Source organism: Lethenteron reissneri, chromosome 7 (genome assembly GCF_015708825.2).
Source record: "Lethenteron reissneri isolate LAM-NWPU_2019-01 chromosome 7, ASM1570882v1, whole genome shotgun sequence".
NCBI classification, from domain to species: Eukaryota; Metazoa; Chordata; class Hyperoartia; order Petromyzontiformes; family Petromyzontidae; genus Lethenteron; species Lethenteron reissneri.
Genome location: NC_083785.1, coordinates 11,275,894 through 11,291,776, shown reverse-complemented (window position 1 = coordinate 11,291,776; position 15,883 = coordinate 11,275,894).

Genomic DNA, 15,883 nt, shown 5'->3' with positions numbered 1-15,883 from the left:
CTACCATCCTTCACATCATCATCATCACACACTACCACCCTTCACATCATCATCATCATCCCACACTACCACCCTTCACATCACCATCATCATCATCCCACACTACCATCCTTCACATCATCATCAGCTCACATCATCCATCGCACGGTTGTTGCCGTACCATCGCCCATTTTTATTCCTGTTCAACGCCCGGGTTAAAGCGCGCTGTTAATTAGAGTCAGATAAGATAAGCCCATTTGTATGGCATAATTTTTCCTGTGCTCCGGTCCATTCTTAATGTTTATTAAATATATGCGTGTGTTTGATGATTGGACGTGTTCAATACCTGTTTAACGTGTCCGTGACGGAGGGTATATCTTATAAGTGCGTTGCGTTATTGTTACACATCTACGGTATTTAAACACAAGGTTACTGACGAATGCACGTCACTCTTCATGAAGAATCATCAAATGCGGCAACAGACGCCACGCCACGCGTTGTTGGTGAACCCGCTGCTCGGATAGAGTGGCCCCGAGCCGCGCAGATAGCGGTGGGGGTGGAGTGGGGGGTGGGGGTGCGGTGGGGGGTGGAGGGTGGGGGGTGGAGGTGGAGGGTGGGGGTGGGGGTGGGGTGGAGGTGGGGTGTAGTCGTCCCGCCATACTTCACCACGGTGGGACAACATCGACTTCTCGTGTGACGCTGCGTGGGGAAATCCGTCACTGTGAGATTTCGCGTTTCCCCCCCCCTCACCCACCCACCCCCGGGAGAACAGACGTCGAACCCCGGCATACTAATGTGGAATTTGCCGTTAGTGGAGTTGAGCACCACGACCTATGCGCGCATTTGAGCAGGAGGGGGGGCGAATTGAGTTTCATCAGCAGCATCAGCATCATCATCCGCAGGCTCTCAAAGCCTCGTCGGTTGTGGGGATTGTTTGACCATACTTCGCCAGTCTGTGCATTGCGGGTTGATGCGGTGGGGTTGGGGGTGGCGGAGAGAGGACCCAGGACCGCCACTGACGGTAGCCGTGGCTGGGAATCTAACTGAGGACATCGGAGTCTCGATCATGGCGCAGTGCGCTCACCACTACTCCACCGCTCTCCCCATATATACGGTACACGCACATGGTATGCTCAGTGAGCCTCAAGGCGTATCCAGAAGAAAAACCTGCTCAAGATGTTTGACCAGATCTACCATCGCCATTTAAGTAAAGTAGTGGAAAATGTGACCTATGGTGTCGAACCATCACCACGCTGGTGTCCAATTCACCAAGAGATTATCGAGTGAGTGATGGACATTCTTACGATGTTCTAGAAGGGCGAGATAGCTGAGTGAGTGATGGACATTTTAATGATGTTCTAGAAGGGCGAGAGAGCCGAGTGAGTGATGGACATGCTAATGATGTTCTAGAAGGGCTAGAGAGCCGAGTGAGTGATGGACATTCTAACGATGTTCTAGAAGGGCTAGAGAGCTTAGTGAGTGATGGACATTCTAATGATGTTCTAGAAGGGCGAGAGAGCCGAGTGAGTGATGGACATGCTAATGATGTTCTATAAGGGCTAGAGAGCCGAGTGAGTGATGTACATTCTAACGATGTTCTAGAAGGGCTAGAGAGCTTAGTGAGTGATGGACATTCTAATGATGTTCTAGAAGGGCGAGAGAGCTGAGTGAGTGATGGACATTCTAATGATGTTCTAGAAGGGCTAGAGAGCTTAGTTAGTGATGGACATTCCAATGATGTTCTAGAAGGGCGAGAAAGCTGAGTGAGTGATGGACATTCTAATGATGTTCTAGAAGGGCTAGAGAGCTGAGTGAGTGATGGACATTCTAATGATGTTCTATAAGGGCTAGAGAGCTGAGTGAGTGATGGACATTCTAATGATGTTCTAGAAGGGCGAGAGAGCCGAGTGAGTGATGGACATTCTAATGTTGTTCTAGAAGGGCTAGAGAGCCGAGTGAGTGATGGACATTGTAACGATGTTCTAGAAGGGCTAGAGAATTGAGTGAGTGATGGACATTCTAACGATGTTCTAGAAGGGATAGAGAACTGAGTGAGTGATGGACATTCTAATGATGTTCTAGAAGGGTCTGAGAACTGAGTGAGTGAACATTCTAACGATGTTCTAGAAGGGCTAGAGCACCGAGTGAGTGATGGACATTTTAACGATGCTTTAGAAGGGCTAGAGAGCCGAGTGAGTGATGGACATTCTAATGATGTTCTAGAAGGGCTAGAGAACTGAGTGAGTGATGGACATTCTAATGATGTTCTAGAAGGGCTAGAGAGCCGAGTGAGTGAGTGGACATTCTTACGATGTTCTAGAAGGGCGAGAGAGCTGAGTGAGTGGACATTCTAATGATGTTCTAGAAGGGTTAGAGAACTGAGTGAGTGATGGACATTCTAATGATGTTCTATAAGGGCTGGAGAGCTGAGTGAGTGCGTGGACATTCTAACGATGTTCTAGAAGGGCTAAATAACTGAGTGATGGACATTTTAATGATGTTCTAGAAGGGCTAGAGAGCCGAGTGAGTGATGGACATTTTAATTATGTTCTAGAAGGGCTAGAGAGCCGAGTGAGTGATGGACATTCTAATGATGTTATATAAGGGCTAGAGAGCTGAGTGAGTGAGTGGACATTCTAATGATGTTCTAGAAGGGCTAGAGAGCTGAGTGAGTGCGTGGACATTCTAATGATGTTCTAGAAGGGCTAGAGAGCCGAGTGAGTGATGGACGTTCTAATGATGTTCTAGAAGGGCTAGAGAGCTGAGTAAGTGATGTGAATTATGATGATCCTTTGGAAGGCTTGTATAGCTGAGCGAGTGTTGGATATTCCAATGGTGTTCTATGAGGGCCAGAGAGCCGAGCGAGTGAGATGAATCCCAACGATGTTCTTAGAAGGGCTAGAGAACCGAGTGAGTGATGGACATTCTAACGATCTTCTAGAAGGGTCGGAGAACTGGGTGAGTGGACATTCTAACGATGTTCTAGAAGGGCTAGAAGACCAAGTGACCGACGTGAAAATTCTATCGGGGCTCGGGAAGCTTGAAATGCGTCCACGCAGAGAGTCGAGCAGACGCGTGCAACGCAATCATTTCGCGACGCTGACGAACACCCAACGAGGCTTCGCGTCGAACGATGCCGCAACGGGGGGGACCCTTTTGGTTTGGTTCGCTCCCGAAGGGGCGTGACGTCAACACGAGGGCCTGCGTCGTCGGTGAACCGAGTAGTTCGCCGCCCGCGGAGTTGTGACCCTCGCAAAACAAACAAACAAGAGAAATTCGCGACGTGTCGGGCAGATGGCCCTTCTTCGGTACGCAAAAGCGGAGCCGATGAGTCAGCGTAGCGCAATGAAAGTGCCATTGAAACGAAACGTCGGCTCCTTTATATACATAATCTCTACTTTTAAGGCCGCGCAATGTTGCTGACTAACGTGTTGTTTGCGTATTGTTGTTATTGTTGTCGTTAAGTGTGCTTGTGCGTCACTGCCAACGCAGCGGCATCGCCAAAACAATTAGTTTAGCGAAATAGAAGACAAAGATTCCCCCGTTTAGTCTTCGCAGACTGTTGTGGGGCAAGAGCGCTTGGCTAGCAGCGACTGCGGCGTGAAGGTGGCACCACGATGGGGTGGGTGGGTGGGCCGGCACCACGCCCGGCCGCCTTTGTCTCCCCGATGTGGCGACGTTGACGACCCCTGCTCCAAGGTCCACTCGTGCGAGGCCGCCGACCTCGCTTAGCAGACGCTGCGTGACAATAGGAGATCTTTCGCGGTCGCCCGCCTCGATCTGGCCACTGCTGGATGAATGCATCTCTCTCACGCACACACGCGCAGCTGTGGCCGTATCTCTCTCTCTCACGGTCCCGACGAGGTAACAATCCGCCCGTGTAGTCTGGCCGTGTAGTTGCGCGCCATCCCAAAACAGCGGTCGGGAAACGAACGAAACGAAACGAAAATAAATTTTAAACAAAAAACGCCCATCGACTCCGATGGACGGCCTGAGATCATTTCTGCGGTTGAAATTCCAACTCACCCCGGGGCGGGAGACAGGCAACAATCCCCGTGGTGTACCGCCGTTTGAGAGTAACGTAGAGGTAGTAGTATCATCATCATCGTCGTCATTATTATTAATTGATGCTAAGCGACTCAGAGAGTGAGGAGCGTCTTCGTCACGCGGCGCCATCGGCCCCTGACGCCTGCGCGCTGAGTCACGGCTCTGTGTGTGTGTAGGTGTGTGTATGTGTGTGTCTGTGTGTGTCTGTGTGTGTAGGTGTGTGTAGGTGTGTGTATGTGTGTGTGTGTCTGTGTGTGTGTCTGTGTGTGTCTGTGTGTGTGTAGGTGTGTGTAGGTGTGTGTGTAGGTGTGTGTGGGTGTGGTGTGTGTGTAGGTGTGTGTGTGCGTAATGTGCGTAAATGAGGACCTGGTGAGATGTGTAAACATCGCCACTGGGGAGACAAAGGCGGCCGGGTGTGGTGTTGGGCGCCCACCCCTTCGTATGTCGTGCCGTCCTTCATAGGTTCTCGCGAACAGCTCTTGCCCCTACAGTCTGTTAAGGCTACACGGGGGATCTTTGTCTTTTGTGTGTGTGCGTATGCCCGCGTGTGCGCGCGCGTGCGTGTATGTAGAGCATGTGCATGTGTGTGTAGAGCATGTGTGCGTGTGTGTGTAGAGCATGTGTGCGTGTGTGTGTAGAGCATGTGTGCGTGTGTGTGTAGAGCATGTGTGCGTGTGTGTGTAGAGCATGTGTGTGTGTGTGTAGAGCATGTGTGCGTGTGTGTGTAGAGCATGTGTGCGTGTGTGTGTAGAGCATGTGTGTGTGTAGAGTGTGTGTGTGTAGAGCATGTGTGTGTGTGTAGAGCATGTGCGTGTGTGTGTGTAGAGCATGTGCGTGTGTCTCGTGGGGAAGCGGTGGTGTAGCGGTTAGCGCTACGAAAACCCCGGCGACCCGAGTTCGATTCCCGCTCGCGGCCACCAACACCACCGGTGACGATTTTCTGAACCGGTCGTGGGCCCTCCCCTAGGTCGACTCAGCCACGAATGAGTACCCGGCGCGGTGTGTAAACGTCGCCACTAAGGAGACAAAGGCGGCTAGGGGGGTGGGTGGTTCTGGCCACCCACCCCTTTGCGTGCCTGTACCCGGCCTCCATCAATCGGTGCTCCTCGCGAACAGCACTTGCACCAACAGTCTGGGCTCTTCGTCTCGTGTGTGTGTTTACGTCTGTGAGTGTGGACGTGCCCGTCTGTGTGAGTGTCTGTGTGAGTCTGTGTGTGAGTGTCTGTGTCTGTGTGAGTGTCTGTGTGAGTGTCTGTGTGAGTGTCTGTGTGAGTGTCTGTGTGTCTTTGTGTCTGTGTGTGTGTCTGTGTGTCTGTGTGTCTGTGTGAGTGTCTGTGTGTCTGTGTAAGTGTCTGTGTGTCTTTGTGTCTGTGTGAGTGTCTGTGGGGAGCGGTAGTGTAGCGGTTAGCGCGCTGCGCTATGAATCTGGCGACCCGGGTTCGATTCCCGCTCACGGCTAACACCAGTGACGATTATCTGAACCGGTCCTGGGCCTCCCCTAGGTCGACTCAGCCTTAAATGAGTACCTGGTGCGGTGTGTAAACATCGCCACTAGGGAGACAAAGGCGGTCGGGCGTGGTGTTGGCCACCCACCCCCTCGTGTACCGTTCCGGCCTTCATAGGTGCTCGCTAACAGCACTTGCCCCTACAGTCTGTTAAGGCTATACGGGGGATCTTTATCTTTGTGTGTCTTTGTGTCTGTGTGAGTGTCTGTGTGTCTTTGTGTCTGTGTGAGTGTCTGTCTAATCTGCTTTCTCTGTCCGTCTCACTGTTGTCTGTCCGTCTTTGTTCCCCCCCCCCCCCCATCTCTCTCTGTCTTTCTTTTCTTCCTCTACCTACTTACGTGGGTACTATTATGCAACCATAATGATACACGTACTATATATATATGTACATGTACGTATTTTAAGTGTGAGCACTTTGATGCGTAACTCTATACAACTATTAATTATGCACGCGCTGCTTCAGCCGACGTGTAACAACCGACGTTTCGGCCCACTGCCCTTCATGCGTCTGTATGTTATTCTCAGGATGCCCATGTGCCACTCACTCACGAGTGTGCGAAGCGCTTACATTTAGACCCCCGTGTAAATAATTGCTTTCATTTGCGTTAATGTGTTATTATTAGTCGGCATACCATTTCGTATTATGCAATACAAGTCAACTATTATAAATGCGTGTGTTTGTACGTGAATACGTCTGTGTGTGTCTTTGTTTGTATGCAGAGTGTTTCCAGGTACTGTTATTGAGCACCTATTGAGTCGACATTTGCGATTGTATGTATACATATGTTCGTGTGTGGGGAGGGAGCAGTGGCGCAGTGGTTAGCGCACGGCGCTACGAACCCCGGCAAACGCGATTTCAGCCCACGCCGCTGACGAAACACCTGAACCGGTCGTTCGCTTTCCCCTAGGTCGACTCAGCCTTAAAATCTAGTACCCGGCGCGCTGCGTAACACATCAGCAGTGTGGGCAGAGGAGACCACGTGGGCAGCCTAGCGTGGTGCTGGCCACCCACCCATCTCCCCCATCGCTCACAGCACTCGCCCCAGAGGTCTGCCGAGGCTACACGGGCAACTGCGTCTTTGTGTGTGCGTCTATGTGCGTGTTCGTGTGTACGTGTCAAAGTGCGAGGTGAATGTTTAGCTTATGAGAGCGCTTGGCTTGTTTTTGTTTCTCGCCGAGACACGGAGGAATCTGCGGGCAGGGCGGTGTTATGGTTCGCGCACGGAAAATTGGCGGTTCCGTTCGATCTCCCGTCGCGGCAATAGAAACAACGCTCGCCTCCTCCTCCCCCCCACCACAAACCCTCAGCTCTGTCCATCGGGCAGGTGCCGTGCGGTGGAGGGTGAAGTGCGCGTGGTGCGACGAACTCTTTCCAAGACGCCTGATTAACGTTGAAGAGCGGGGCCCCTATTTGGGTTGCGAGCGGGTTTTATTTTATTATTGTTGGGGGGGACTGAGATAACAAACACACATATAATTGTATTTTCGGTAAAGTCACGTAGATAGAAAATAAAATACAAAATAAAATTATAATGAAAAATAAAGTTTAAAAAACACACGAGGTTTCGATCGCAACACAATCGGTCTTCATCAGGCGAGAGACCGCTTGTGCTGCGATCGAAACGTCGTGGGTTTTTTACATTTTATTTCTAATTTATTTTAAATTTTCTTTTCATTTCATTTTCTACCTACGCGATTTTCTACCTACGCGACTTTACCGAAAGAACCAAGAATATGAATTCCAGCAGTCACGAACGTTTTAAGTAAAAAAAAAAACAAAAAAAGCCGTGGGCGGACGCGTCACGCGGTGACTTAGACCGCCGTGCCGTTTGTACGCATCTCGTGTCCGCGCCGCTCGGTGCCCTCGTCACTAACGACGCCGCTGCGACTCTTTGCGGAACCGACGACGCTTGTCGCTTTTCCACTTCTCGGAAAGGGGCAGCGTGGGCCACGGTGGCTATGAGACGCTAAACTCCCTCGCCCGGTATACAAGGAAGATTCGTGGGTTCGAGCCCGACCCTGTGACGATTGCTGTGTACTTGGCGTTTCGTGATGTTCTCCCCGTGGTCGCGTGGATTTTTCTCCGGGATTTCCCCCCCCCCCCCTGCACATTTAGAAACACGCCTTTGGAGTACTTGGCTTTGAGAAATGTCCACGTGATGAGCCATTTTTCCCTGAGCTATCATTCGTTTTCATATTCTTTGGGTCTTTCGTTGCCGGGTTCTGAAACATAGCTGGTAAAATAACATCGTTTTTTTAATAGGATAGTTTCAACATCCGTATTTCCTTATAGAAGCACAATTATCGGCATCATCATCTTCGTCCATCGACTCCTGGATGAATCCCTGTCAAGCAGTCCCCATGAGCGCACGTTTAATAGATCAATACTCATAATAATTACATTAATAATGTGATGCCCTTCATCACTCCACTGCTGGATGGAGGCCTCCTTCGCGCCCTGTCCGTCATGGTGGCTGCTTGAGCATACTTCACCACGCTGTTTAAAATTTGGGTCTGCGAATCGCAAAACGTGACGAATTCCTTTAAGCATGTGAACTGTAGGATGCTTCGTTACGTTTCGGATCGAAAACAATGACAATTAAGACCGCTGTTTACGTCCACCACGCTGACCATCGACTCCCACGCGCTTTTACAATTCACGTGTTTAAAAAAATTATATAGTAAGATATTGTGAATGACATATACTCTAATGTATATATATATACAGGATGGTCCAAGAGTTAAGAAGCATATGGCTACTATATTTACTTTAACAACCTTTCAAACTGACTCCCATTAACAGTAATGCATGATGCATACATTCCCTTTTGAACTTCATTTAGGACTTATTGTTTTAAGATGACAACTGTGTAATGTATTTATGTTGCACTTCTTTCGCGCCGTACGTAGCCAGCCGTGATTGTCGGAGGGGTGGGGGGGGGTGATAACATTCGTCAATTATAATAATTCTTAATCGAGTTTGATAAACGACTGAATTAGGGTTATCCCCACAGTAAAAAAACAATAACAAAAATATATTGATATTAATCATGAGATTAGAGAACCAACAAATGTTTTACTCAAATAATAAATCAATTGCCGGTGTGTAAAAAAACACAATGCAATGACCCTGTGTGTCCTGACTTTTGGGCCACGTGCGCGTACACATTACGCGTTCGCAACGCGTGAACGCCGTGCGTGGTTCTGCAGCGCGCAACGGTCTCGCAAGACGTCGCAATTCGGTAGGCCTCGGTGCATAACAGGTGCTATAGGCCGCCAACGTCTCTTCAAGGTCGTGGCCGTCGCGGTCAGTGCGAGCGATACGACCCCGCGTGCGTTCGTGAGTTCGTTTCGCTTGTTTGCCCGCCCTGCTGCCACTGCCCTGCCTGGTCACGCGTGGCCGCGGCTTACACTCCTCCCGCAGACATCAACAAATCCCGGCACTGACCAGCGTGGTGAAGTATGGTCGTACGTAACCCACCCAGCTAGGGAGACAAAGGCGGCCGGGCGTAGTTCCAGCGTTTACCAGCTACTCGCTAACATCACTTGCCAACGCCCACCCCCCCCAACAGCCCTGTTAAGGCTCCACGTGGGAGCGTTTGTCTTTGACAGCAGAGAGTGAAACGCATAGATTTGAAGCTTTCGTGGCTGCAAGGATTCATACTCTTAAGTTTTGTTGGTAAAGTCACGTAGGAAAATAAATAAATAATAAATAATACATAATAATTAATAGAAGAAAGAATAGAAATAAAATAATAAATCACGACGTTTCGGAGGCAACACAAGCTTCCGTTTTCAGGTGGAACCGTCACAGCACAATTGCTGTATCAAGGTATAATTTATTTTTATTATTTATTTTTTACCTACGTGACTTTACCGGAAAATAACCTAAGAGTAGTGAAACGCATCTCCGATTCGCGCGGTTGGCTACGTACGGTGCTAAAGAAGTCCAGCATGCATGCACACAGGAATCAACGTACACACGCAGGGCCTCCGTCATACAAATCAAAGCTGTCCCTTGAGCAAGTGGCACTGCCGTGTGTTTGTGAATTGTTCGTGTGAAATTAAAGAAAGCTGTCTCTGGTGTGGACCAATCAGTTTCAAAGACAATGCATAGGTTATCAGAGTATGTTTTTATTTTGCATTCTGACCACAAGTATTGTGGTTAATGCAGACATGATTCCTTGTAAAAGGTGTTTTTTATTGGCAGAAAAAAGGGGGAAAACCCTTTTTTCATATATGTACGAATAGCGTGCAAACACGCTATACGTTTTCATAATTATCTGAACACTGTTGTAATTCTTTTACATACGGACGTTATTACCGTTACGTCTACAGCAGCACAGCAGCGGCAATGATCCAGTTCTATCCTCGAGATTATAAACATCGGCCCACGTATATGCTTTGTTGTTGATTGTGATGTTGGTAAAAAATGTACTCTTGCTCTCTGGAGCGCCATTGGCCAAACATCCCAAATGTAGCAGAGGACCCTCCTGCTACGGGAGTCTTCAGACGTCGGCGTGACTCACCCGGATTATGATGATATTAATGATCATCAAAAGTTGCACGAGTTATGAAAATAATTGAGTGAAGATTGCATTCCTCAATAATACTCGCATCAGCACAACTGTATGGGGCACGGCTTATCTCGGTTGGACGGCGATGTTGAAGTGGTGGAAATTCCACGTTCCTATGGCGTGACCTTTGGGGGGGAAGTCTTCATTCAGCAGTTGATTGACACAATTATATACGTAACACACATACACATGCAAATAGATTATAAAGAAAAAGGGTCATTGCCCGAAACGTCGCACCATTACTGATTATTTTCTCTTAAGGCCAAGGTGTCATTGTGTTGTTCTTATAAAATGGAGTTTAGTTTTTTCGATGTCATGTGTGTTGTATGATTTAACCTACGTGAATCGAAGTTCTACGGATGTTGGCAGCTTACAAACGTGCGTGTGCATTTTTTGCCCACCTTAATAGGTGCTCGCTAACACCGCTTGCCCTAACCTCTTGCGCAGGCTATACGGGGGATCGTTGTCCTTTGTGTGTGTCAATGTACTGGATTCACCGACTGTATTTATACTGGATTCCTCCGGTATAAATACACATTCTGAGTCGAATTCTGACAGTCGACAGCCTCTTTCTCAATACGCTGTGTGGATGAAAAGCTTCATACATAGTGTCTGTTCATGGGGGGGGGGGGTTATTTGACCATACTTCACCACTATGGTCAGTGCGGGTTGGTGGCAGATTGGAGGGAGCCCAGGACCAGTTCGGAAAATCACTCGCCACTGGTGTTACCGTCGATTCGTCGCCGTCGGGAATGGAACCGAGGCGGGGTTTGGGTTCAAAGCGCACTGCGCTAACTGCTGCGCCACCGCTCCTTCCGTTGGTATACTTATACGTACGTACATAGTGTATTGTCCGGATCATGAGACGCACCTCAAAGTTGCAATTTAAACAAATCGAACAAAGTATCCGGTGATGCTGCTGCTCTGGCAAGCAGGCGACGTGTTGGTAGTACCGGACTAAGCTTGTGCGGGGCCTGTAGCATTTATTATGAAGAGGCCCTACATAAAAAAACACGTAAATATTAAAACACACATTTTTTACTTGCAGAGTAAAATAATTGTATTTTTTCATTTGCCATACAACCAGATAACACGACACATCGCTAACCTGAAACACCCAGTCGTTCATAAAAATTGACGGCAGTCTAGTACTATAGTAATAGAGCAAGTGCCGAGTCATGAAGCGGAATTGATAGCTTGAAATCATTTAGCGCGGGGCCCTTGAGAGTGCGGGGCCCTTGCGCTATTACATACGTAGCTACTTTTGCTAAGAGGATAATCCGGCACTGCAAACAGGAGGCTATATAGCTCTAGTGAAGGGACCCAATTCGTTTCAAAGAGGAGAGTGCACGCGTTAATACAAAAGCGTGCGATTGTTTGTTTGCACGCTTTACCACGAGACTTGGTGATGCCTTGCAATAGGTGCTGCTTATGCGATGTATGGACATCTTAACCCCCCCCCCTCTCCACCCCGTGTCATTGCCGAATAGTGTAAGGCCTATTATGTGTGTTCATCATCGCTGGAATAATAACAAAAAGCTCAAACGCATTCATCAAAATTAACGCTTTGCGCGCGTGCCGTGCCGGCCTTCACAGGTGCTCGCTAACAGCATTTGCCCCAACAGTCTGTTCAGGCTATACGAGGCGGTAGGTAGCCAGCACCACGCTCTGCGGCCTTTATCTTCCCATTTGCTATGTTTACACACCGCGCCAGGTACTCATTCGAGGCCGAGTCGACCTAGGAGAGGCCCAGGACCGGTTCAGATACTCGTGACACCGGTGTTGGCCGTGAGCGGGAATCGAACTCGGGTATGCCGGGTTCGTATAACGCTAACCGCTACACGTACCGCTCCCTCCACGCGTACATAGTACATACACACCACTACGACCCCCACCACCACCACCACCCCCAGCAAGCGTAGCTGGGGGAATTGTGTCGGAGAAGTGTAATTAACGCAACGGCGGTCGGGTTATCGCTGAGTCCTGTTAGCAGGGGCCGCACGGCTCCCTGCGAGTGCTGGCGAGGGTAATTGGCGTTATCGGCACGCGGGCGTGGGGGGGTGGGGAGGCAATAGGCTTCCGCGGAGTTAATTAATTAATGGTTTAATTAATTCGCGAATAGATGAACGAATCAGGCGCTGGCCGAATGAATGGATGGATTGACGGGTGAGTAAGCAAGGAATTAATTAATTCAGGATTGGTTCCAGCCGCGCGAGTTTTATTGCTGATAGCCGCTATCAGCATCATCGGCTCCGTCAATCATGGCCACAACCACGAGGACCATACACAACCACTATCCCCATCACCACCATCACCATACACAAGCACTACCACCACCACCATCACCATACACAACCACTATCCCCATACACACCACCATCACCATACACAACCACTACCACCACCATCACCATACACAACGACGAGCCCCCATCACTACCATACACAACCAGTACCACCATCACCACCATCACCATACACAACGACGAGCCCCCATCACCACCATCACCATACACAACCAGTACCCCCATCACCACCATCACCATACACACCACCATCACCATACACACCACCATCACCATACACAACCACTACCCCCATCAATACCACCACCATCACCATACACAATCAGTACCCCCATCAGCACCATCACTACCATACACAACCATTACCCCCATCACCACCACCACCATACACAACCACTACCACCATCACCACCATCACCACCATACACAACCACTACCACCACCATACACAACCACTACCACCACTACCACCATCACCACCATACACAACCACTACCACCATCACCACCATCACCATCATACACAACCAGTACCCCCATCACCACCATCACCATACACAACGACTACCCCCATCACCACCACCATCATACACAACGACTACCCCATCACCACCACCATCACACACAACCACTACCCCCATCACCACCACCATCACCATACACAACCATTACCCCCATCACCACCACCACCATACACAACCAGTACCCCCATCACCACCAACATCATACACAACGACTACCCCCATCACCATCATACACAACCACAATCACCACCACCATCACCATACACAAGCACTACCCCCATCACCACCACCATCAAACACAACCACTAGCCCTATCATAACCACAACCACCACCACGTTCATCACCACCACCAACGTCGCAATGAATATCCCCAACTCGGAAGCGCCGACTTAAATCCCCCCTTCCCTTATTCATCAGCCGCGCTCCATCCACCGCTGGATGAAAAGCCTCATCGAGCATCACGACGATAGCTTCGCATCCCCCCCCCCCTAACTCGACACACGCCCCGACCGCCACGGGGGGAGGGAGGCCGATTCCATCGCTCCGTCTCTCTCCCCGCCGTACCCCACCGATGGCGCGCCGAGCCGAGTCAACGTCGGCTACCCGCTGAGCCGTCCGGCATCAGCCGCTCGTGTGACAGGGCGCCCTGGTGCGTCTCATCCGCTGACACCCAAGGCTCCCACGCGACGTTCCCTTGAACAACCCCTCTAAAACGGTGGCGCATTAGACTCGATGCGCGTCCCTCTCGTCCACGTGCTCCCCCTCCCTCCCTCCCTCCCTTCTCCTATGATCGCCGTTACATCGATTGTATAGATTTCTTTTGGTGATATTCGAAAACGCGTGGTTAGGCCCATGTTTAACTTCAGCTGTTTTTTCTTGCCGCGGTTTGTCCCACCTGATGACGGTTGCTTTGCGTTGCGATCGAAACGTCGTGATATGTTAAGTTTCTACCCTACGTGACTTTACCGAAAGAATCAAAGAGTATGGATTCGTGCAGGCACGAAAGCTTCAAATCAAGATTAAGCCACGTTTGTTTGTTGAAGTACGGAGTTAGCCTGATAGCTTTAATCTAAATTGTCTTATGGCTGTTATTGTTCGACTTGCATCCCATTGGCATTTGTACACACAGCGTTGACGACGATGCTTTTTTTCTGGAAGATTTTTGATGTTTTTTTTCTGGAAGATTTTTGCTGTTTTTTTCCTGGATGTTTCTGTTTGCGAAACGTCACTTGAAGATGTTCTTTGTTCATGATTTCTTTGTTACGGTTGCACCCGAGTCAAGAGCCTCATTGCTCACAGGGCATGTCCCTAATAAATGAAACTGAAACTTAAACTCCGGTGACGACGAACTGAACCGGTCACGGGCCACCCCCACACCCCCCTAGGTGGACTCAGCCTCAAATGGGTGCAAGTGACGTCACTCGGGAGGCAACGGCGAACCGTGGCCTGGTGCAGGCCGACCACCTCCTCGTGCCGTCACAGGCGGGACTCTCGCGAACGGAACTCGCACCAACAGTCTGTTAGGGCTGACGCGAGGGATCTTTGTCTTCGTGGTGATGGTGGTGGTGATGATGGTGGTGATGGGGGTAATGATGGGAGCAAGGGGTTGCCAGCCTTCGGCTGTGGAGCCGCATGCAGTGGCTCTTTGGCTTCGATCTTTGCGTCTTTTTGGCTGACCCCCCCCGCCACCTCCCGCTTGAGAGCAGCTGTTTTTATGTAAAAATAAGCCGTAATTCTTTAACGAAATTTGATGTCAAGATAAATTGATGAAATGTGGCCAGGGAATGGGCGTCAACACGGGATGTCTTCGCGACACACAAAATGCACAAGAGTCAAACTGTGACTGTTAAAGAAGAACTAAGGTGGGGGGCATCAACTAAATTGACGCAGTTTTCTCCATCACCTGTTTTGTTTATTTACGTCAGAATGTGTTGTTGTTGTTGTTGTTGTCATGTTACTGTATTCCCTCTACCGTGTCTGTGCACGTCAACTAGCTCCGCGTGTGATGCGGCTCCCGAACTATTTTTTGGGTCACAGACAACAACAAAATAACAACATTAAAAATAGCGTACTCTCTGGTTCTTTCGGTAAAGTCACGTGGGTAGAAAAATAATAATAAAAGAAAACACGACGTTTCGGTGGCAACACAAGCGGCCGTCTTCAGGTGAGAACAAATATCTGCTGTTGTGGCTTCATATCGGCACAGGAGGGGGGGGGAAGGAGGAGTTTGTCTGGAGGGCCGCTTGTGTTGCGACCGAAACGTCGTGTTTTTTAAAATTATTTTTTCTACCCACGTGACTTTACCGACAGAACCAGAGAGTATGGATTCCTGCAGTCGCGAAAGCTTCAAATCAACAACAACAACGACAACAACAACAACGACTCCTCTTCGTCTCACGTCTCACGCTCTGAAAGTTCGTCGGTCCCTTGCTCCGAGCCGAGCCGCGTGAACTCCGCGAATTTCCTCCTCTCTCGATCATCTCGCTCCGTCTCTCTCTCATCTCCCTACGTCTCTTTTTGTTTTACGATCAGAGGAAACAAGAAGATGCTCGGTGTAGTCGGCACTTTGCTTCGTTCATCATTTAGTTTTTGTTTGTTTGTTTTGCAATGCTTTGCTTTATGTGCCACCCCCCGCTTTTAAATGAAAGATTTCACAAAATATGTCACGCTCTGCTCTCCTCCTTCTTACTCCTTCCCTATATCTCTACCCCCTCTCTCTATCCCCCCCCCCCGTCTCTCTACCCCATCTCTCCCTACTCTATGTCTGTTCCCTTTGTTTTATATGTAAACAAAGATGTCCGTCTCTCTCCGTCTCTCTCCTCGTCTCTATCATCTCTCTCCGTCTCTCTCCTCGTCTCTATCATCTCTCTCCGTCTCTCTCCGTCTCTCTCCGTCTCTCTCCTCGTCTCTCGGCGTAAACGCGGCCCTCTCCGCGCGCCACCGAC